This window comes from Ictidomys tridecemlineatus, chromosome 7 (genome assembly GCF_052094955.1).
Source record: "Ictidomys tridecemlineatus isolate mIctTri1 chromosome 7, mIctTri1.hap1, whole genome shotgun sequence".
Taxonomy (NCBI): domain Eukaryota; kingdom Metazoa; phylum Chordata; class Mammalia; order Rodentia; family Sciuridae; genus Ictidomys; species Ictidomys tridecemlineatus.
The window spans coordinates 187,973,781-187,998,269 of record NC_135483.1 but is presented as its reverse complement, the minus strand read 5'-3'; the positions used below and the strand labels follow the sequence as shown (position 1 = coordinate 187,998,269).

Below are 24,489 nucleotides of genomic sequence, written 5' to 3'. Positions count from 1 at the left end.
AAAACTGCTCTAATAGTAAAGTGTATTAAGAAAAACAAGATAAAATTTAAAAATGCCTGTACTAAAATTATTGTTTGGTTAAAGCCCACTCCGCTCATTGGTTTAAAGGCATCTACCATAATTTTTATTTTTCTGGTGCTAGAGATCAAACTCAGGGGCTCTCTACCACTGAGATATACACCAGTCCCTTTTTATTTTGAGACACAGTCTCACTAAGTTTCCAGGGCTGTCCTTGATTGCGATCCTCCTGCCTTGGCTTCCTAGTTGCTGGGTTCGCAGGTAGGCACCACTGCGCCCAATTACCATGATTTTTTTTTTAAGGATTTCCCATGGTATCCTGTTCAATTTAGTATCTCTTATTCTCCTCCACAATTTCCCGCCCAAATTCCCTGTACTTGGGAGGAGGTAGCAAGAGAGAAGTGTTACTACCTGGGAGTTGTATTCCACATACACTTCAGCTGCAGTCCCCCATGATCCCACGTTAGTCCTTTGGGACTGCTATAACAAAAATACCATTGACTGGGTGGCTTGGACAACAAATGTTTCTTTCTTACAGTTCTGAAAGCTAGGGAGTCCAAGATCAAGTGCTGGTAGATGTGGCATCTGGTGAGGGCCTGCCCTCTGGTTTATAGATGGCTTCCTTTCTGTGTCTTCACATAGCAGAAAGGGAGCATGACAGGGAGGGGCACTAATCCCATTAGGGACTATTCCCATGATGGAGCCCTCCTGACCTCCCGAAGGCCCCCTCCTAATACCATCATGTTTGGAGTCAGAATCTCAACATAAGAATTTGGGGCACAGTGGTATCAACGTTCAGTTCATAACGTCACTTCACCTAAGTCCCTTCAATGGCGGGGACCAAGTCTGACTTGTCTTGGCCTTCCTGGAACCTAACATGATATTTGGTACACATATTTGCTTAATAAATGTGTGTTGAGTGAATGAAAGAATGAATGAACAAACACATGAGAAAAACATGGAGATTTGAGAGTGAGTAGGGCATTTACAGAGAAAAGAACAGAAAACTGGCAAAACTTGTATTTTTACACCCTTCCGTCGACTTCTTGGCAGTTCCTCTGGGACCAGTGGCAGAGTCAGGAAGCCTCATGCCAGGTGTTGCCAACATTGTCAGAGTGACTCTCAGCCTTGCTGCTGACTCAGCTCATGGGGCAGATCCTTGCTTGGGAACATGAGGTCAGAAGCTGACATTTCAAACAGCAGTGGCTTCAATAACCCCAGGAATTTCAGTATCCAGAAATAAAGGGAAGAGAGAAACTGGGCGTGAGTCTGGGTGGTCAGATACAGCCACAAAAATGCACACGAGAAGACCACACACAGAAGCGGGGTCTTGAAATGCCTGTGTAATGATGAACACACACGGGTCCCGATCCAGCTGAACCTTCACCCTGGCAATATGGTCTGACCAGAGCAGGCGTCATCAGAGGTGGGTCCCAGGGGACCACCTAGCTCACAGACAAAAAAATGTCTAGTCTAGGTGTTTTCCTTTTCATTGAGATTAGTTGCCAAGATTTAGAAATTGGGAACTTTGAGATGAAATCTGTATTTCCGGCTTCTTGCGAAAAGCAGAAGATTCGGGAACAGCAACAGCTGGCCTGCATTTCCTCAGGGCCAGGGTGGTTGGGTATGGAGGCAGCAGCTCCCTCCACCTCAGGGCTTCACCTTTAACCCAGCAGCTTGGCAGGGGCTCTGCAGTCCCTGCTTCCCGGGCACCACCAGAAGGGGCCTTCGCGGGGAAGAAGCGGGTTGTGAGAGCTGCCTGGTGTGACACTTTTCTGCAAGAATGAAATTAAACTCATTCTTTTTAGTAGAGCTGAAGCTTCCTGGAGCCTCTTATAAGCTCCAAGAGAGAATGTCACAATACTGTAATTGTGTTGGGTGATTTAAAGATAGGAGGGTCAGTTTTATAAATAAGACAATTGTTTCTCTCTTTGCTCTGGTCTGTTTGACCCATTCCAAACAGCAGGAGAATGCTTCGTTTTTTCTATCATGTCTATTTTTGGGCCAAACGACCAAACGAAGGTAAGTTTCTTCCATGTTTATGAATGATCATCATTTTACCATAACTCCAACTAAGGAAATAATGCTGTGAGAAATGGTCTAGAAATTGGCTGAATTATGAAATTTGCACTTATTTGAAATACCATTTCCTGGTGACATTTCCCTTCCAGCTGCCTTGGCATTAAAGTAAGAATTATTTATGACTCGGCATTTCCTCACAACAGCTGCCCACAGGTCAGAGCAGGAACCAAAGAAAAGAAAAAGCACGCCAGCACTGCCCACGTCAGCACTCCTGGCCAAGGGAGGCGACAGGCTCCCGGCGGAGGACAGGGAGGGGATTGGGCTGAAATCCTCACGAATGTACCAGCTAGAAGACCTCAAAACAACCGTCTACACCAGAGGTCAGCAAACCATCTGTGTGGAGGGCCCGCTACTGAGTATTTCTGGCTCTTCTCACCACATATCCACCACATAACCACTGCCGCCACGACTCAACTGTTTTCAGTGTGGAAACATCCACTGGACTACACGGGTAGCCATGACAAAGCACTACAGACATTGTCTTCCCACAGTTCTGAAGGCTGGAGATCTGGGACATCAAGGCAGGCTTGGTTTCTCGTGAGGCCTCTCTCCCTGGCTTGCAGGTGGCATTCCTGAGTCTTCATGTGATCTTCCGTCTGTGTGTGTTTATGATAATCTCTACTTCTTTGAAGGATGCAAATCCTATTGGCTTAGGGCCTGTCATATGACCTCATTTTAATTTAATCACCTCTCTGAAGACTATCTTCATCTCTAAATAAAGTCACATTCCGAGGTACTGAGGCTAGGACTTCAGTATATTAATTTGAGGAAAATTACACTAATAATATTACATTTACAATACCTCAAATTTCATGGGCTTCATTCCCCAATTCATATGTTAATATGTTTGGAGGTGGGGCCTTTGGAAATTGATTAGGTCACCAGGGCTCTGCCCCCATAGATGGGTTAATCCAAATACAGATTAATGGGTTATCCAGGGAATGACTTTGAACTCCCCAGCCAGAAACAGGAGCTAAATAATACTTATTTATTTATCCCTTGATGGTCCAGATCCATCTGAACCTTCACCCTCGAAATATGGTCTGACCAGAGCAGGCATCATCAGAGCGGAGTCTCATAGATCCTAGCTACCTTAAATGTGCAGAACACCTACATTAGCCTACAGCTGGCCATCATGAGAGAGTATCATAACTCACATCACCAGCCCAGTTCTAGGTATTTTGTAGCAGCAACAGAAAACAGACTATGGCAGTATTACATACTGGAAATTTACTTAGAGAGTTGATGGTACATACCAAAGGCATGATCATGCATCATGTGACATGATAGATATATTAATGTGCTTGTCTATAAAAATCATTTTATTGTGTGTGTATGTGTGCTTTATGTTGTATACCTTAAATATACATAATTTTTAAAAATAAAGGTGGTAAATGAATTAGGCAGACCTGTGTTCTAAAGAAATCTTATTTACAAAACAAAACCCTTCCAAGAAAAAAAAAAAAGAAAAGGAAAGAAAAACAGGCCCCTGGCAGGTTGGGCACATAAGCCCAGGTTTGCAAACTACTGGCCGACAATGTCTCCATTCTCTGACTTCCCCTCTACTCCTCACCCAACTCTCACCTGACACTCAGTCCACCTAAACACCTCTCCCAAGGTCACCAGTGGCTTCCCACTGCCAGTTCCTCCCTGTGCCCTCCTCTCTTGCCTGGAGCAGAGTCAGTTCAGTCATGCCCACACAGGTGACCCATTGTGAGCTTTCCTTCCCTGGGCTTTAGCATGCCCACATGCTTTGCATTTCTTCCTGCTTCTCTGACTGCTCTTTCCTTCAATTTTTGCTGGAACCCGTTCCTCCTCCAAGCCACTAAATGGTAGGCTTCCTGAAGACCCAGTGCCAGGCTCCCTGCCCCTCTTGCTATGTGGTTTCTTTCAAGGTGATCTCCTCTTCACCTCTGATTTCACTCACCCTCTAAGGCTGATGACTCCCAAGTGTATAGTTCCAGCCCATACCTCTTTTCTGAGCTTCTGCCCTTGACCTAACTACCTCCTTTGCATTTCCTCTGCACTCCTGCAATGTTCGTCTTGTGAGTTCTTGTTATTTACTATTTGCTTTTCTTGGACTACTATAATCTTTAGGGTAAATTTAGTTCCTGGTCTTTCCTGACCTGCTGCTTCTGCCCACATTCTGGGGGACTCGCACCTTCTCCCTGAACACACTGTACATTTCTTTTTTATTCTTCACAGATCCCAGAATCATAGCTCTTTAGGGTTCTCTCTTCTCCAGTGGACAGTAATCCCAACAGGAATTGCGCTTCTGTCTATGTCTGAGCACTTAACACAGAACCTGACATGAATGAGGACCTCAATAATACAGGTGGCTGATCAAAGAACTTTAAGTAAATAAATTAAACCCTTGGAGATATTGAGAATTGTTTATCCTCAGTTCAGAGCATTTTGTGTTGCGATGTGCTTTTAGTTTCAGTTATAACCCTGAGGAAGATTTTCCCAGTTTATATGTATGTCCTTGGCTTAAAATGAGGTCACACACACCCCCAAACCCATCATTAGTTGAAAATAAAAGTTGAAGACACATTTAGAACATCTAATGTAGCAAACACCCTAGCTACCTTAAATGTGCAGAACACCTACATTAGCCTACAGCTGGCCATGATGAGAGAGTGTCATAACTCACATCACCAGCACAGGACAACATCCAAATTCAGAATTCTGAGTATGCTTTTCACTAGAAAGCATGTTGCCTGCCCAGCGTTGAACCAAGCTGAGGACCATCTCTCTATATATTTTTGCCATCCCTTCTATTTTCCTAAATTCTACCTGTGTAGACAATTGAGATAATTCTAAGAGTGAAACATATTCTCCTCTAAACATTCCTTTAGTTTTCTCACATGACAGAAGTAACAGAGTTTTAGAGACAGATTATCCTGGTTTATACCCCAGCTCAACTACTGACTAAGCATGGGATCTTGAGTGAGTCGCAAGACCTCAGGTCGCATGACTCCTTACGCTCTCCACTTGCCTGTGTTGAATGTGTAAATGTGAATGGGGTCTGAAACAGTGCCTGGCATTAGTAGAGGCTCCTTAGCCATTTAACAAATCTTTTTTTGTACCCACAAATAAGACAGTACTATTTCAAGCACTGAAGATACAGCAAAAAGCAAACTAGAAATATTCTGTGCTCAGGGGATTCACTTTCTGCAGGAGAGGAGGGTGGGAGACAGGGATGACAGGGCAAACAGCAAAGATGAATAAAGCCAGGTGAGAGCAGAGAGGTTCGTGATGGAGCTATGGGGATCAGGGAAGGCTCCCCACCAGGTGAACAGGAGTAGGGTCCACACACATTCCTTTCCTTCTTTTTCTTCCTCCTTTGCTCCCCTGCAGCGAGGAATCCTCTTCCACAGGGTTACCACAGAGAAGGCTCCTTCTCCAGCTCCTTGCTGTTCCATGCATCTGGGGTTCAATGTCAAGGTCTTAGGCTCAGTTTCTTCATTTACTAAGAGCTCATGTGCAAACCAGACACAGAGAAGTACTTCTGTGTAAAGGAACTACTGCCTGGGAGCAGTAGGTAGAAATGAGACCTCAGGAAATCCCCATATCTCCTTCCGGTGGGTTTGAGGTAGGAACTGGTAGTGGTTTCGCCTGGGCTTACTGATAGACAGAAAAACCAAATGACTCAAAAGGCAACCAGACTGGAATAACCAGAACCTAAAGACCACGGCACAAACCTCCAGCATCACAGAGGTCCCAGGGGTCTGAGAAGACAGGATGGTGGTCAATTGACCTGTGTCCTGGAGGTGTCTGCTTATCTTCCAAACTTGTGACTACTTCTTATAGAGCAGGAATGGCTGTATTGAGTTATTGCCCTGGGAGACTGAACTTAATAAAATTCTAAAGACTTAATATCTGCGGACTCAATAGCATCTCCCAGTGGGCCCCAAACACTTTCTTCTTTTGGTCCATGGGAAAGAATGAGGAGGAAAGAGACATGAAGAACCCAGACACTTTCTGAAGCATTAATAAACCCAAACAGAAGGCCTGCCCTCCTTTCTGAAGAATCCTTTTGAGCCACACAGTTTGCAACAAGGGGGAGGTGGGTCCCTGTCACAGGAGGCACATTTGGCTGCCTGGGGCTACCAAGAATTGTCAACCTCTAAATAAAGCATTCAGTGAGATAAATGGTTCAACTGTGAAAAGCAGTTGAGAAATTAGTGAGGGTGTTGATACATTAAGATTTAGGAAGCTGAGGTTTTTTAGAAGCTTTTGATTGGACACCAAGTCCCAAGTTCTTACACTTCAGCAACTCCCCACACAGCCGAGGGGCATATGCACAAGAATGGCTGTGGATGGGCTGAGCAGAATTTACACAATGATATGTTTCTGTGCCTGAGGCAAATCTCGTAGCCAGGAAATCAGACTCTTGGAGGGCTGGAACAAATGTTTCTGTATCCAGGTATCAAAATTAATCCAGCCTTATTTCTATCTTCTTTTTTCTCCCTCCTCCCATGCTGGGGATGAAACCCAGGGTCTCAAGCATCCTGAACTACACCACCAGACCCCAAAGCACTTTATTTGGGGAAGGGTACCAGCGATTGAATTCAGGGGCACTCCACCACTGAGCCACGTTCCCAGCCCTATTTTGTATTTTATTTAGAGACAGGGTCTCACCGAGACCTTAGTGCCTTGCTTTTGCTGAGGCTGACTTTGAACTTGAAATCCTCTTGCTTTAGCGTCCAAGCCGCTGGGATTACAGGCCTGTGCCATGGCACCCCAAAACACCCTTTAAGTCATCACACGAGCTTTCTGTGGTTCCTATCAGCTCTAAGCTTCAAGAACCTACCAGATATGTGTCCTCCTTCGCTTGCTTCCCTGACTACTCAAGTCCCCCAGTGATAAGTGGCCTGTCTTGAAGTGTAGCCACTTGGATCTCCAACTTCCTTGTGCCCTGGATCTGAAGAAGACCTCGCTTTACAATTTCTATTCTCTTCTTCTCAAGATCTGAGGCCCCTTTCTCTTTTTTAAAGGGAAATAACCTGAAGCCTTAATGCAGGAATGAGGAATCAGACACTGAGGGAAAAGAAGCCTGCTGCTCAGACTCCAGAGAAGAACCTATAGCGTTTCCAGACTGATTACAAGTACAGACATATTTTTGTTTGAGTGATCTAACACACACAAAAAAAAAAATTGTAGTCTAGAATTGTGTTTTAATTGGGCAAATCATGTTAATACATTCAGTGTATGTTTATGTATATTTAATCTACTGCTTTTCAGAATCCATCTGGATTTAGAAACTAGAAAAAGATGCTCTCAAAAGATATATGAAGGGCTGTGGGTGTAACTCAGTGGTAGAGTGCTTGCCCGGCATATGTGTTAATTTATTTAGAGACCATCTTTAGAAAGATGTAAGGCCTTACTTAGTACAGGCTCTGTTGGGCGGAACTCAGTGAGAGGGAGAGAGCATGAAGGTTTTCCCACTGTTTATGCATTTGAACCTTTTGACTTTTGTACTGTGTGTTTTGCTTATTCAGAAATGAGTAACTCTAAAATTATATGTAAAGAAAGATCTGTAAATTATTTTTTTTTGTCACAAAATCCCCAACCATTACTTTTCCTCTAAAGTAAGAAATTCTTTCAAGACCTAAGGAAAATGATGAATTAAGCTCTTCTGACAGGAAAGACGACTGAAAGATACGCCTGATGGATAGAATGAAGAATCTTGGAAAGACACTGTGCTCACTGACATCTGGCGGAAGTTGTAACTATTCACCAAAACCCAGGTAGAGCAACATACAAAGCACCTTGAGAACCATGTCTTCCTCCTTACTGTCAACCCAACCAATCACAGCAGTTTTTTCCATCCAGCTTCTATGCTCACCCAACTCATAGCAGGGTATTTTTACTTTCTTCTCAGCCAGGCATAATAGTGCAAAGCCCAGCTACTCAGGAGGCTGAGGCAGGAGGATGGCAATTTTGAGGGCAGCCTGGGTAACTTAGTGAGATCTTGTCTCAAAATAAAAAATAAAAAGGGCTGGGGGTTTAGCTCAGTGGTAGAGTGCCCTTGGGTTCAATCCCCAATATTAAAAAACAAAACAAAACAAAATCTTCTGAGTTAATGGTCATAAAATGTAAGAATTCTACTTTCAGCAAGGAACATGGTGCTATTGGGGTTCATTTTTATAGCACATTGGTTCCCAGTGTCCGGTAATGACCCCCTGTGAATGCCACGTGTCAGAGAATTGCAAGGTTAATTAATGCCAGAACAGGAATTACAGGACAGTGTCAAACAGCCCCTACAGCAGAAGGCAGCAGAGGGGTGGCTTCCCCCTGCCTGTTTGACAGGGCTGTGCTGAGGTTAGGTATTAAGTCATGCCCCACAGTCGTTTTTGCTGTGCCCTCTAACATTTTTGGGAAAGCCAGTCACAGCTACCTGTGATTACACTCCACCTTCAACAAGTTGCCCTGCCCTGCCCAAGGCTGGAATGGCAGGGCCCTGCAGAGTTTGTGATGTCATTCAAGATAAAAACAGCTTTCCTGGGGCCGCTCCAAGGCTGTTACCATCTCACAGCAGGTGGTGTTGGGGGCGGGGACAGTTCACTCGACAGTTGGACCCTTTTTGTTCCTCCTTGCTCAAATCTCCATTTTAAAAATAGCCAATGGCAAGGCCTGTTCTAGAATACTGAAAAGCCAGCTTTGGGCCTTGGGGTAGCGGAGATCTCCCACAGCAATGCTATGGAGCACTGGGGTTTAGAGGAGCCAGGGCCATGCTTTGCTCAGTTAGTTGAGTAAATTTAAAACAAAACAAAACAACGGAGTGAGATCAGGCCAGCCCAGAGACACCTCCTTAGCGCACACAGCCCTCCCCCCACCATCCCCCTAGATTTGGTGGAAGGGTGTTAGAATCACCGCGCTCCACTAGACAGTCAAGATAAACTGGAACCAGATGGTATCTATGAAAAAACGTGGCCCGCAGCCACGATTGCAGAGCCGAATGTGTCACTTGCATTCGCTTTCAGAGTAAGAATAGATGGTGTAGTCATTGCTGTTTGGGACTGGCTCAGGGAGAAAAGAAACGGAGGCTGGAATCTGTGCCCGAGGTCATTGATTCGTCTCCAAGCGGGCAGGGGCCTGCGCTGCTCCACACAGGGCTGAATTCTGAGCCTCAGGACGCGGGCCCAGGCAAGAACAAGTACAGGGTGGTCCATTTCCCTCAGATGAATGAGGGGCTTTCTCAAAGTCGGTTTTGTAAGCAGGGACCGGACAGCCGCTGATTCTCCGCATCTCAAAGGCTCTTTGAGTCTCGTTTGTAGTGATGCTGGGCGCAGATCGCTGCCCAGCTCTGAAACCAAGGGTAGGATTCCTCTGAGCTCGTGGCAGGATGTTTGCACGCTCAGGATTCACGTTCGGCCTCCGTGATTAGGTTTCGGGGCTCATCTTGCCCCTCCCAAACACCCTTTATTAATAATGCCTCTTGGGTTGGGGAGATGAAGCGGGCATTCGGGCGGAGGGAAGCCGGTCCTCGCCCAGGTTGACGAGTGAGCTTGCATCGCCCTCTTGTGTCTGCGACGCATTAGGCAGGACGGTTTCCGAATCCGCAGAAGAAGCGCAGCTCCACCAAACCTTTTAACAGCCTTAGTTCTACCATAAAAGAGGAACGGAAGGAAGGTGTTCTCCTAGCAATTCCATGTGAACGTGTTTGTCTTTCTTATTTTTTAAAAATCTTTTTATTGGTGCATTATAATTATACCAAGTAGTGGGATTCATAATGCCATATTCGTACGGGTGCATAACATACTTTGATCGATCTCATTCCCCAGAACCTTCCTTTCCAATGTATTGCCTCTCGAATCACTTTTTAGATCCTCCTTGGTGTCGCTCACCCACACCACAGACTCAGATAAGTTGTGTGGGTGTCTAAGCTACCATCTGCAGGGCTTGAATTCTCATCGTTAAAGCTGTTCCTCTTGCTCCTCTGTCTTCTCTGCAGAGACAAGAACTAGGATATCTAGCCCTTGTCAGCCTGAAACAAGCTGCTGCCCCTTGCTCTGTTCTGTTCCCTCACTTTGTCCACGGTCTATGGCTTTCACTCTTCATTCCTGTGATATTTGTTTTTCTGAGCTGATTTAAGAAACTGGCTGTTGACCACAAAACTGACTCCCAAACTGCCCTCAAGATGAGAGAACCAACACCAAGACTTGCCACCTTCAGTTGGTGCCAAAACACCAGACTGCCCGGCTCAAGCTCCTGGGAAATCCTGCTTTCTGCAGGTAGCCTCTGACCTGATTCTTGTATAAATATCTCCTACTTCCTCAAAGACTTGGAAGGTGGAACTTGAGACATTCAAACATCGACCTCCTTCTAGGTTGCTAGCGTCTGCTATAAAATCTGTTTTCTCCCCAGCATTTGTTTCTCCTGCAGTGAGCTTCTGGCCCTGTCTGGTAACAAGCCCTCTCTTGCCCTCCCCTTGAGGCAATGCAAGAAGTGTTGCTGGCACAGCCTTCTGGGCACTTGAATACATTTACAGTTTTGTAGTCACTTACTTAAGGGTGCCTGGGATGGGACTGGTGGCCCATGCTTCTAGTTTATAGTTTTCAAAGTAAAAAGATCAGAATAAAATTTTCTTTCACATGGACATCATAAAAATCCATTTTTTGAACACTTATTTATTGTCCTGGGTTAGGTACTACAAATAGAGAATGAAAAACACCCCATGGCATCACACACGTGTAACCCCAGTGACTCAAAAGGCTGTGTCAGGAAGGTTGCAAATTGGGGGCCAATCTGCATCACTTGGCAAACTCTGTCTCAAAAAAAAAAAAAAAAAAAAAAAAAAGGCCTGAGGATTTAACTCAGTGGCAGAGTGTCCCTGGGTTCAATCTCCAATTCTGCCAAAAATTAAAATAAAAAGACATACTTTGCCCAGTAGTAATGGACATGTCTCATCTATGTACATTTTATGGCTCTACTCCTTGCATTTATGGACCTTGCTTCCAGAAACTGCCATCAGGGCCTCTATAGGTGCCCCAATAGGTCTTCAGTGGACATCCTTACCAAGTAGCCCTGATAGTATATCTTCTTGATTAAAAAGCATTCCTGCTCAGATTATGTCTTTAAAATCTTTTTGAAATTTTTTTTTGAGTGAGACTTGTACTTTCTTTCCTTTCCTGAAATTTCTATTCCTTTAAAGGTGTACCTCTTAATGCTTTCTCCACCATCGTTCTGCAAGGTACATGTACCCTGTTTCGACGGGCATAATCCTTCCTTAAAGGAACAAAATTCCACTGGCAAACTTAAAAAAATATTAAGAGATCAGCAGCAGGTAAGGGGCTCTTTTGGAAGAAGACTACAATTCTGATTGCATTTCATCCATTGCATTTCATCCATCTGTCTGTCTCAATCATCTCTATGAAAAGTGGCTAAGTCTTTTCCTTTTTCCTTTTCTTATCTTATCCAAATCTCACAAAGCAAAGAACACTTGGTCCACATCAGGAAATACATATGATCTTGGTGTCTAAGGGACTGGACCACAGAGGGGACCATGCTCTCTTAACTGTAGCATTCGGTGAGCAAGATTTGGGCTGAGTGAACTGCTGCTTTTCACATCTGGTTTCTTTTAGAGTAAATCAAGTTTACACCTAAAGGTCGAGCCTTTTTTGGTTTCTCAGTTTTCAGTTGCAGAAGAGATTAGAATAAAAACATGACGAGGAGCACGGTGGTGCACACCTGTAATCCCAGCAGCTCAGCAGGCTGAGACAGGAGAATCGCAAGTTCAAAGCCAGTCTCAGCAAAGGCGAGGGACTATTTGTCTCTAAATCAAATACAAAACAGGGTTGGGGATGTGGCTCAGTGGTCGAGTGCTCCTAGATTCAACCCCTGGTACTAAACAAACAAACAAACCATATTGACCACGCTCCATTGTCTCAGGCCAGTTCCTAAGGTTTGAGATGTCCGAATAGCATTTCAGGTGACTCCGGAAGACGTTACTTTTGCCTGAGGCATGAGCAGGGTCCTTCTTGTACTTGGCCAACATTGCATGTATGCATTCTTCTGCCCACTTAACTGGATCCTATCCCATCAAAGCTAATGCAGTTCACACTTATGTCCTTCTTTCCTTGAGCTCTCAATACCATCTGGCTTATTAGTCTCTCACTCTCCTTAAAACACTCTTTTTGTGTGTGTGCCAGTGACACAATTTCTGGTTTTCCTCCCGCTATTCTGGCTTTGTTTTTGTGGCTCCTGAGAGGGTTCCTCCTCCCTGGCCCTCTTCTGAGTCCCAAGCATTTCTTCCCAACAACCTGCTTGATATTTCTGCAGAGATGACTCACAGATATTTCCAGTTCAGCCAGAAGTCACAGCTTTGCTTCACCCAAACCAATTCCAGCCACAAAACTGCTCCTTCTACTGCCTGGTCACTCAGGCAGTGAGTACTTTCTCAGCATCTCTGTGCTTGGCCTTTCTTCTGCCTGGGATGCTCTCATTCACCTGCTTCTGTGCTCATCTCTTTACTGTGTTCCCTAGGGACAATGTACCTGATCTACAAACTGGGTCAGGACCCCCCTGCTATAAGCTTGTCTTTCCTAGCACCTCTCACCAAATATAACCAAAATATGAGAGTTTTCTTTTCTTTGTAACCACATTTGCCTTCCAGGAAGGGTAGAAGTTTCTAAATTTAGGGAGCCTTTGGATGCTGAGCATCGAAGGAAATCTTACTGTGAGTGTTTATGGGAGAATCAAAAATGTTCTACTAAATAGGCTGGCTGGAAAATAACAGTAATGTCAGCACTGAAGTTCTTGGTGTAATCCCAGAAATTCGCGCAAAAGAAGAATGTGGAATGGGTGCTATGGAATCGAAGGCTAAAGCAGGGCTTTAGTGAGGTGACTAGGAAGGACTTTTGAAGAACTGAATTAACATTTAATAAATACTGTTTTTTAAAAACCTAAGACCCTGAGATCCTCTGGCTATATGAAAGATGTCCCTGGGTAACTCAACTTCCTTTAATCTTGACTCCACAAAGGATTTTTCTTCCAAGGAAGAATGTCTGGCAAGAGAAATACTGGTAGGAGCTAACAAGCTTGAGAAGAATCTGGAGTGATGGCCACACAACCTGGCTGACTGTCCCACTTGCAAGTAAATGTCACCATAGCAGATCTGGGGAGGAAGTGGAGCACAAAACCGGAAGCCAGAGGAAAGGTGGGTGAAGGCACAGAAGTGCCTGGGGTGTGCTCCTCTTTTCTCAGAATATGCTTGACCTCCGGCTAATAGCAAAAGCTATAAATACTACCTTGGAAATTCCCCAAGATCAATTGTTAGCCGTCAGTCCGTTCAGTGTTCCCAAAGAGGTGCTATAAAAGATATTTATAGCTAATCTATGTATTCCCAGACACATCTAGATGGGAATGAGTTCTAGGATGGGGGTGAATACAGAATGAACAAGGTCAGGGTCCTAAGGTCCCAGCAGCCCAACTGGCTTGTGGATCCCTGTTTTTATCAGACTTTGGAAATCCTCCTTGAATCAGAACAGTCAATATTTGCTGAATTAAGAAATAAAGTTTTAATTTTAATCAATCAAGTAAAGCACAGATAGTTGAAAGATAGAAGCTTAGAGCAGAATCACAGATGTTTCTGTAAAGGGCCAGATGTGAATCTGTTAGACTTGGCAGAAATCTCTGTATTTTTCTTCATTCTCTCCTCCCTCCCTCCTTCCCTCCCTCCTTCCCTCCCCTCCTTCCTTCCTTAAGTTCCCCTTTCCTTTTCTCTTTTTGTTTTTATAGCCCTTTAACTACATACACCATTCTGAGCTCAAGATAGTAGAAACCTGGACAAGGATGAAATTGCTGAACCCTGCTTTATAGTAAGGAGGAATAGTCATTTTTAAAAATGAATTTTGTTTTGGATATTAAAGACATGAGACATGATGTTATAAGATACATACACAGTAAGATGGTTACAGTGGTGGAACAAATTGGCATAGTTGTCATCTCACATAGTTACTCCATTTCCCCCTGTGGCAAAAGCAGCCATGACCTATTCATTTAGTAAAAACCCTGAATACAATGCGCTTTGTTAACTATAGGCCTCATAGTAGACACTAGATATTTCAACTTTCTTATCCTATATATTAGGTACTTTGTAGCCCTTGACCTACATCTTTCCATATTTCTTCTAACTTGCCCCTGGTAACCATGGTTTCAGTCTCTCTGCATTTTTTTAAACATTATACATATAAGTGAGATCGTACAATATTTTTGTTTCTATGTCTAGCTTTTTCCTTATAATCCTCCCTCCATGGCCCTTAGTGCTTCACAGATGTTAGATAAGCACTCTGTCACTGAGTAGACTCCCAGCCATGTTTTTTTTCAATTTTAGTAAATTGTCCTCCAGGTTCATTCATGTTATGGCAAATGGCAGGATCTCTTTCTTTTTAGAGGCTGAACAATATTCCATTATATAATTATTTAATTGTTTCTTTATCCATTCATCCACTGAAGGGTACCTAGGCTATTTCTATAGTTTGACCATTGTGGAACATGGGAAAGTAGATATTTTTACCTTTCTTTTGGGTAAATGCTGGAAGAGAGGTTGTTGGTTCATATGTCAGTTCCATATTTAATTTCTCAAGGAAACCCCATGTTCTTTTCCATGATGGTTCCACCAATCTCCATCCCCACCAGCAGTGCACAAGGACCTCTTTTATCCACATATTTGCCAACACTTATTACTGCCTTTTAATAATAGCCATTCTAAGACATGTGAGGTGATGTCTCATCATGGTTGTGGGTTTTGTTTCTCTGATGATTAATGATATCAAGCACATTTCACATACCTGGTGACCAATTTCATATCATCTTTAGAGAAATGCTTATTTAAGTTTTTTGTCTATTTTTAAATCAAGTTATGCATTTTCTTATTATCGAGTGATATGAGTTCTTTATAAACTTTACATATTAACCTTATTTGCTATATTGTTTGCCAGCTTTTTTTCCCCAATTTGTACATTGCCTTTTATTTTGTTGTTGTTGTTTTTTTCTTTGTTGTGTTGGAGATTTTTGCTTTGATGTAGTCCAGTTTATTTATTTTTGATTTTGTTAGCGTAAGCTTTTGGTGTAATGTCCAAGATATCATTGCTAATGCCAATGTCAGGGAATATTTCTCTCATATTTTCTTCTACAAATTTTATGATTTCTGGTCTTACATTTAGGTATTTATGCAGTTTGTGTTGATTTTAGTATACAGAGTAAGAAAAGAGTCACATTTCTTTCTTCTTTTTTTTTTTTGATATGTAGAAATCCAGTTTTCCTCGCACTACTTGTTGATGAGAAATATAGTAATATTAATAGTAGATTGCACTGAGTGCTAGTTATCTACTATCTCTGGCCTACCAATAGTTTACAATCCTCATCTCTCCAAAGAAAGATATAATAGCCGACTTTAAAAGATAATCTATGGCTCTTTTCGAAACACCATATTATGTGCAAAAGTTTCCCTGTGGGCTAAAAGTTTACCAAACAAGGTTCTTCTGAGGATATTACCAACCACCTGAGGGTTCTCCTGCTCCCTGTGGACAGAAGGCACAATCAGGCAAAGTGCAGCTCCTCTGGCATTAGCAGCTCTGAGCTTTGAATGTCAGCAGCTCTCAGCCCTCCTTGCTGCTCTCCGGGCAGCCGGGGCCAGTAGCTACCAGAAGCTCTCTGGAACTCTTTCAGCATCCAGACCTGCAGCTCTGGCGACTCTCTGCCACTCTGGCTGCTAGCCACTTTCAGTGTTACCAGTCCTTGGCTGCTGGCTGCTTTCAGTGCCATCAGCCTCAGTGTCACCAGCTCTTAATATAACCAGCTCAGCCTGCTCTACTCAAAATAGAAATCAAGAAAAGGCAAAAGAGGCTATATTAGGACTTAGGTTGAAGCATAAGAGGAAGCAGTACATGGGCTGTTCTAATAAGGCTGCTTTTATAGACAAAAAAGCAGACTCACACATGTGCAGTGTCCTGGCAGCTGTCTGCAGATCTTCTGCTTAGTTACGAGTAGAAGAGTGGCCCCTACAGACTGAAGACAGCTTAGGAGGCTGTGGGACAGTCATTTGGGATGGACTCACAACTCCAAATAAAACTCTCCTGGAGCAGTCATGGACATCTGATGTAGCCACAGCTGGGCATAAGGCGTTTGGGGCAGTCATGGTTGTCAAATTTGGAAGAAAGAAAAAGAAAAAGTGCCTCTTGGGAGGGTCAGGCCTTCTCTTCTGTGTCAAGAATATAGAGAGAAGTTAAAATTCATGCCCTTTTAATCGTGGATCTATTGTGTTATCTCCATAATATAAATTCACTCATAACTCTTTTCTTTACTTATAGAAATCAAAGTAAAATTCTCCCTCTCGACTCAGGACATGATCTTCCTCATGTTTCTATTATGGGCTGAGCATTTTGTAAGGGCAGAGACTAAAGTGCAGGCACTATAACAGTAGGTACAGAGTCTATAATCTGTCAGTGCAGAGACCACAGCTATGAGTGCAGGGACCTGCCCCAACCCTACCACAAGGCATGCAAGGTCCACAGAAAAGCACATAGTGTCCACTGCTGTAAGTCAGAGTCTCCAACTGCTGGGGATTTGCTTTTACTACAACTGTATAGAGCAAAGGAAGTCAGAAAAAAAGCAAGTAGGCAAGTATAGTGATTTCAGTGATAAATAGATAGAGATGGTAAAATAATCTGTGTGGGGGTATCTGTGAGGGGTGGAGGGGGTACTTTAAAGACCTCTGGGAAGAGTGGATGTGATGACAAGGAAAGAGCTTTTGGAAGCTGTGATGTGGAGCAAGAGTGGTGAAGCAGAAGGACCAGTCTTGTTTGTTGGTCTGTTCCTCCCATCATCTTGCCCATTCCTGCCTGACTCTAGGGTCCAAAGCGTGGGGCCTGAATTTCCTAGCACCCTAGCCCCCGTGTTCTGGAAGCAGTGTGCATTCTACTTCTGCAAAGGGGAGTATGAGAGGTGGCTCACAGGGTGCAGGTGAATGTTTGGGCTTTGGCAAATGCAGGGCTTGGTTCCACACATCCTGGCTGTGTGGCTTCCCTGTCAGTCAGCTGAGCCCTGTGCCCTTCTGCAGCAGTCTCCTGTACTTTCCTGGCCTCCCTGATTCTCTAGCAATGCCTAGAGCAGCCATCTTGTCCCAATCCTTTCATTAGTTTGCATTGAAATCTCCAAATTAATTTCATTCTTCACAAACAGTCCTTGGAGTGGATTTTCTTTTCCTGGTTCACCTATAACTAATTTAGAGAGTGCAAAGTTTGGAGAAACAAAGGCACTTACTGGAGAGTGAGAAGGCTGGCCACACTGGGGAAAGGAAGACAGAGGACCCACTGCACGGGGGAGGCCTGATGAGCCAGCCAGGGTTTGGGCTTTATTTGGAAGCTCTGGAAAGGTAGTAGGTGGGTGAAGGTATGGCAGAGAATTGAACAGAAAAAAAAAGGAGAAATGGACAAAATGAGAAATAAGAAACAGGTAGAATTAAGCTGGATAATAATAACAAACTTAGCATAATATGAAATAGAAAAGAAAAAAAATGGCTAAAAGCCAACCTGTCAAGTATTAAAGACTATTTGGTTTCTGCTACTTGCCAAATGTTTTCTATCTATTCTGAGGACAAAAGAGGACCAGCTTCAAACTGTAGAAGCGTTCAGTTTAGTTACATGGAAAAATTCTCTGAATGCAGAGAGAGTTGAATAATCTGGACACGACAGACAACTCATGACTTTTGGCTAGAAGAAATCTAATTTTAACAGTTTTGAGTTCAAAACTAACCACTGGATACACATGATTATGGATGATTCAATCCCAAGACAATATCCACTGTATAAAAATTTGACCTTGACTCTAATGCTGTGCATCAATTACCGTCTTTGTGTTCTAGTCCCCTTGAAGGGCATAATATACATTCTTCAAGTTAAGGAAACAAAAAGTATGGTAAAAACCTTCCTTATAACATCGTCATGAGTACGTTACAGACTACGTGAACAATGATAAGGAGGCTGTAAATCGTGTTTCATCATCGTATATTAAGAAGTCATTTGCTGAACGTGTGATATAAGGTCTATAAATATAGACCTTACAGGCGGGAAATGATAAAGGGAACAGGGCAGCCACAATAGGCAATAATGGCTCACCTCTCCCACTGACTCAGGCACTTAGTGAGCCAGCTCTCAGTCTCAGCTTCAAGATAATCGCAATGACGTCCCAAGATCAGGGTGTGAGACATGCCCTCCAGTGCCCCTCACCTGTCAGTCCATTTGAATCAGCTCTCTTACCTGGAGATGTGAGAGGTGGAGTCTACGGAGGAGAGAGGGTGTCTCTGCCCTGAAGCTGGAAACCCAGAAAACAGACCCCAAACTGGACCTCGGGTCCTCGGGCTGAACGGAGCCAGAGACCAAGTTTCAAGAAAGAGAACCGAGAAACTAGAAGTGGAAGAAGCAAGATGGTAGGTGGGCTGGAGCAGTGCCACAGGTGGAGGTGGCACCTCTTTGGCGTTAGGCAGGGAACAGACAGAGCCTGCCTGCTGGGGTCACCAAGACTGGCCTAGGATCTCAGCTCTAAGTCACCACCTGGGAAGCCTTGGGCAAAGTGCTGGAACTCTTCAAGTCTTACTATTTTCATCTTCAAAATAGGAATACTGGCACTTACTGGAGAGCGAGAAGGCCGGCCGAGGATTCAGGTTTGAAAACAAACAAACAGACAAACCTGAAGTGAATCTCCATAGACAGAAACTAAAGCTTCACAGCAAATAATTTAGTAACATTTGATTAAACCGCATCTTTAAAAATTAAACAAAAGTTTTGACTACAAAATATTTTGCTTTATAGTTAACAAAACATAGGTTATAATCACAACAGGCTCCTTTTTAAAACAAAGATGACTCAGATTTGTATGCAAAGTATTGGCCTATCTTTCCTGACGATGCTTCCTGCTGCGGAATTTCTATCAGTTTTCCTGAAGTCTCTCCTAATACCTTGACATTCAAAGAATTCTCTTTCTGTGCTATGGTACATTATTGTCCATATGTTCCCACAAGAACACATAGTGAATGAACAAAAATAATGGTTTTCAATTTTAATTTTTGCTAGATACCCCCCAAAGCCTCCCTCTCTGCATAACATCTAGAAATTCTGGATAAAAATGGAACAAAGACCTCTTTATATGTAGAGTTAGCTTAAAAGAATAAAGGCAACTAACTCCAGGGGAAGAAGTAAAAGAGGGCTGCATCTAGATGCTGCAGCTGCCTGGGTCAGGCCAAGATGACTGCTGGAGCAGGGAGCCCTGTGGAGAGTATGGCGCCTCCAAGAGCCACCGGAGCTCATGAGGGCCTTGCACCTGCTAGGCAAGCACTCTACCACTGAGCTACATCCCCAGCCCTCGCACTTCTAAATTTTCTTATTTTCTTTAGTTTTCCATTGAAATGATCACTTTATAGCATTCTCAATATTTATCTGTTGGATTGTTTTCTTTCATGGATGTGGAAGTTTCAGGGGCAGTGATTTGTGAGTTCACTGACATTGAGCTAGTACATAGTAAGCTCTCAATAAAAATTGCTGGATGAACTGAATTAGCTAATGAGCTGTACTTCAAACAATTCTCTGACTCCTTGTAAGTCTTTATGACAATGATACTGCATACATGCTCATGCATGCTTTTATATGCATAAAATTGCAGTCATCTCCTAACTCTAAATAGGGGTGGTCCCTAGATCAGAGGCTGTGTGGGAAACTACCTTTGTTGAGAAATGAGCAAGACATCTCACTGTTATTTTGCTTGTAACTGTTTACTGCAGATACATAATAAATGATGGTTGGCGATCTTTTCCTGGAAGCTTTAATATTGCTTTACTGCAAAGAGGACATTAGAATTCAGCCTAGTCCACACCCTTACTCTTTCCCTGAGTAAGAAGGTAGAGAACTGTAATTTCTTGACTATTTTTTGCGTTGTTCAAAGTTGAGCCTATGGGCAGAGTTGAGCATTTTGGAAAAATGAGAAACAATAAATGCCAAGATTCATGCATGGAGAAATGTCACACTAAATATAAACATTTTTTTGTTTTGTTTTGTTTTCAGTAAGCAATCACAGGTAGTGAAATATGGAATGTGTCATAGGAGCATGGGAGTGATCATGAAATAGAGACACTAGAACTAAGAGAAATTTTTTTTATTCTGTGTATATGGTGCTGGGGATCAAATCTAGGGTCTTGCACATGCTAAACAAATGCTCTACCACTGAGCTATTCTCCCAACCCCTAAAGGATTGATTGGGACAAAGATACATGAAAGGACCTGCATAAGACAAATATTTGGAGGGGGCCACCTCACACCCTCTTTTTCCAAATACATCCTGTCTCACTTCACCATCATATTCAACAATATTCTCCTGAATGATATCCTACCTATAGAATCCACAGACAACTAAAGAACCAACCAGATATCCAAGGCTGAGGCAGGAGGATCGTGAGTTCAAAGCCAGCCTCAGCAACTTAGTGAGGCCCTAAGCAACTCAGTGAGACCCTGTCTCTAAATAAAACATGAAAAGGGGCCTGGGGATGTGGCTTGGTGGTAAAACACTCCTGGGTTCAATCCCTTGTACCAAAAAAAAAAAAAAAAAAAAAAGGAATGCATTCTCCTTTTTCTTAATAGTTTGCTGTTTTGGGGGATTTAGGAAAGAACAGCAAACAGCTAGGAAGAAGAACACTCCCTATAACAGTAAGATTCGCAATGCACCAATCCAGACAGTACTGCTCAGCCCTTGGACAGAGGGAAATGGTATCATGGTGTTGCTTATTAGAAGACATGCTTTTGAGCATTCTAACTGACCTCCCCTGCAGAAAGAATGCCTCATGTTCCCTGGACTATGAGGATCTTCCTCTTCCCGTGCCTACCTCCTCAGAGCTGCCAGCCAGCCGTGGAGTAAACACAAACATCCCACAGTTGCTTTCAGAGTTGCTCTCAGTCACCTTCCACACAGACCACCCGGCTTCTTCCTTACTCTGCAGTCTCGCCACACAGTTTTATGCCCTAAACATGCCTCACCCTCTCCGAGTTGCATGGACCTAGATAAGCACCATTTTTGTTCACACAGGTCTAGCTCTGTCATCGGCAGAATCAAGATTTCAGCACAAATGGAAATCTACAGACAGTACATCCAATATTTAAAAGTGATAATTCATGCTAATAGACTGACTACTAAATAAAAAGCATTCTTTGCATTATCAAATATACCGTCATAATAACCATATGAGGAACTATTTGCAAATCTTTAAATTTTGTCAAAATTTCAAAGACACCTGAATTTAATCACTGTTGTATGTATATGTATTATAGCTAGGTGATCTCTTGATAGATAAGGATATTGGGGTAAAAAAATGACATATACATAATTATATCATATTTGTTCAAGAATGTTTTTCCTTACCTTTATTTCAATAAAAGTATTAAATGTTTGCAAATAATAAGGGTTTAAAAATAATTTGTATTCTATTGTCAATGATGTAAAGGATTAAAATGAAATATAATAGTATTTAAGCTGTACAAAATTTAAATATATTTTTTAAGAGAACAAACTAAAGAAAGAAAAACAATTACAATAATATTTTTCACATGCTTAAAAGTTAACTTTCTTAAGTTTATATGGTGTCACATGCCTGTAGTCCCAGCTATTCAGGGAGCTGAGGAAGAAGAAGAGCTTGAGGCCAGGAGTTTGGGGTAACCTGGGGCAGCATGGTGAGATAACATCTCATAAAAAAGAAAAAAAATAAGTTAACTTTCTTAAACATTTTTTTCAAAATTGTGCACAAAATTAAGACAATTCAAAGCATAATTAATAAGCATTCAAATTTTAAGTGAAAATTATTTGATGAAGCTGCAATACTTATTTACTATAATACTTATTTTAAATAAATTTTAACAAAAATGAAAGTAGAAGTTCTCACATGTCTACTGTTTAGTGTTCTTTTATTGCCAAGGTAAAGAATTCATAGCCCGTTTCATAATGCAATATCTAGACTATATGTGAGTGAATCTTAGCAAAGCTTGAATGGCTTCATGAAATATTGTTCGGCACCATGCACAACAACCGTTGCAAATGCCACACAAGACCTTGTGCTCCTTGAGAACAACATGAGAGCACAGTGATAAGCAAGCAATGACATCTACCCCTGCTTCCTGGATAGGATATTTTATTACACAAGAATATTTTGTACTCATGCTGAGAGGAAGGATTTGACAAGTTAATCTCTTTTCTCTTTCTTAAGTATTTCTGCCATACAAATCTTCTCCACCCTCAGAAGCAATCAACTGGGAAGCCCTGATTGCTCTATGGTATTTCGAGGTAGGCAGCTCTTATTCTGGGGATGTGGGGCAAAAGATGTGGAGAAATACATCTTTTGTCCTGTTGAAGTACTCAAGCAGTGTTAGTCACAATAGCAAGTGTTCAGGCTTACAGGCTGAGCTCCGGGTCCAAAGTGGTAGAAGGCCTTCGTGGTCTTTAATGGATTTGTTTCTTAATAGGTTTATTGTGATATGTGAGATTCTAAATTTCAGTGCCCAAGGGCCTCCTCTTGCCTAGTTCTGAGGGTGACGCTGAGTGTGTGAGAAACCTCTGTGATTATTGAGGAATCACCTCGTGTGATGTCACCATGAAAGAGGGATCCTTTTCCCAGGGACAAATGTCCTAGCTAGAGCTCAGCATGGGGTATTGAAATTTCTTGTTTATAAGGATGCTTTCACTGAGATGCAGCCTCCTGGAGGCCTACAGCTTACAAATGAGAGTTACTTATGGTGCATTCTTGGTTATATTTCAAAGGCGATACAGTTTAATTTACTGAATACAAAATCACAACATTGAATGTTTCTCTGACTACTCTGCCATCCTATTTATGTGCTTCTGTGGAAAGCCTCTATGCTGTAATATGGTTCACATTCCTGGGATTCACAGCCCCAAGAGTAGGCCCAGGTATATGCATCACTTGTGTATGTGTATTTTCATGTGACTTTCAGGGTACCAGCTGCTCTAGGTCTGGTCCCTGCAACCCAAAGTGTTGCAAGTCTGAAAGAGTCCTCTTTTTGCTAACTTTTGAGTTTTGAGCTGATTCTCACTATCTCTTTCTTTTTAATTAGTTAATTGTTATTATTTTTTAATGCAGGGAATGAAACCCAGGTCCTCATACACACTAGGCAAGGGCTCTACCACTGAGCCACACTCCCAGCCATGTCTCTTATTTGCAAAACCCAAGGACAACCAATGACAGCAAGGAGCTTAAAAACAGATGTACGGGCTGGGGTTGTGGTTGTGACAGATCACTTGCCTCGCATATGTGAGGCACTGGGTTTGATCCTCAACACCACATAAAAATAAATAAACAAAATAAAAATATTGTGCCCAAGTATAACTAAAAAACTATTTAAAAAAACAGATAGTAAAGGCCCCAAAGACTCTTCTCCTTGTAGGAGATTTGGGAAATATTAATATTGAGGCCTCTAATTGGTATAGCTTCAAAAAGCATTTCTTTGTACCATCTCTTAAGAAATCAGTGATAGCACTGAATACAAACAGGACAGGGCAAGTGTCACAGAGCCAATCATGCTTGTGCTTCAAATTTCATAGTTAAACTTTGTTTGCTTTTGGAGAGAGTAAATACAAGAGCAAAATATTTCAGACCTTTATCGTCCTGTTGTAAACATGTCTTTAAAAAAAACATATTCAGAACTAAAATAAGCTATTTGTGAGATTGAAAAGTCACTAGGAAGGAAGTAAACCAGAGGTTTGCTACAAAATTCTCCCCAGGAATGAGATAAACAACAACAGGGAACTAATCATGTGCTTGAGTCATGCCCAAGCCACAGATGGTACTTAAGGGCGCCCAGCAGAAGGAGGCTCCAGACCTCCCTCTCCTCTCCTGAGTCCTCTCCTCTCTGCACCTGAGTCCTCTCTACTGACAACATGGGTTGCTGTGGCTGTGGAGGCTGTGGTGGCTGTGGAGGCTGCGGTGGCTGTGGTGGCTGTGGCAGCTGTGGCAGCTGTGGCTGTGGTGGCTGTGGTAGCTGTGGCAGCTGTGGTAGCTGTGGCAGCTGTGGTGGCTGCTGTGGCTGCTGTGGCTGCTGTGGCTGCTGTGGCTGTGGTGGCTGCTGCACCCGCAGGGTGTGCTGCCGCCGCACCTGCTGCCACTCCTGCGGCTGTGGGAAGGGCTGCTGCCAGCAGAAGTGCTGCTGCCAGAAGCAGTGCTGCTGCTAGGCGGCCGCCAGCCTCTGGGCAGGTGCTGCTGGAGGCCAGGCTCTGTCCTGTGTTGAGATCTGTCTGTACTTGAATCTCTCTGGTTCACCTAAATATCAGCATGTGATTTAACAGAAATACATCTGACTAGAAATCAGAAGACCACATTTCTAGTCCACCTGC

General features: G+C 43.0%; 1 long non-coding RNA gene across 1 annotated transcript in view; it reads left to right on the top strand.

The window, feature by feature from the left end:
• Positions 1-3,473, top strand: part of LOC144365648 (uncharacterized) — a 41,567-nt gene extending 38,094 nt beyond the window's left edge. Inside the window, exon 3 of the long non-coding RNA XR_013424341.1 lies at positions 2,244-3,473. This is a non-coding gene — a long non-coding RNA (uncharacterized LOC144365648). The remainder of the gene's footprint in view (positions 1-2,243) is intronic.
• Positions 3,474-24,489: the final 21,016 nt, after the last annotated feature.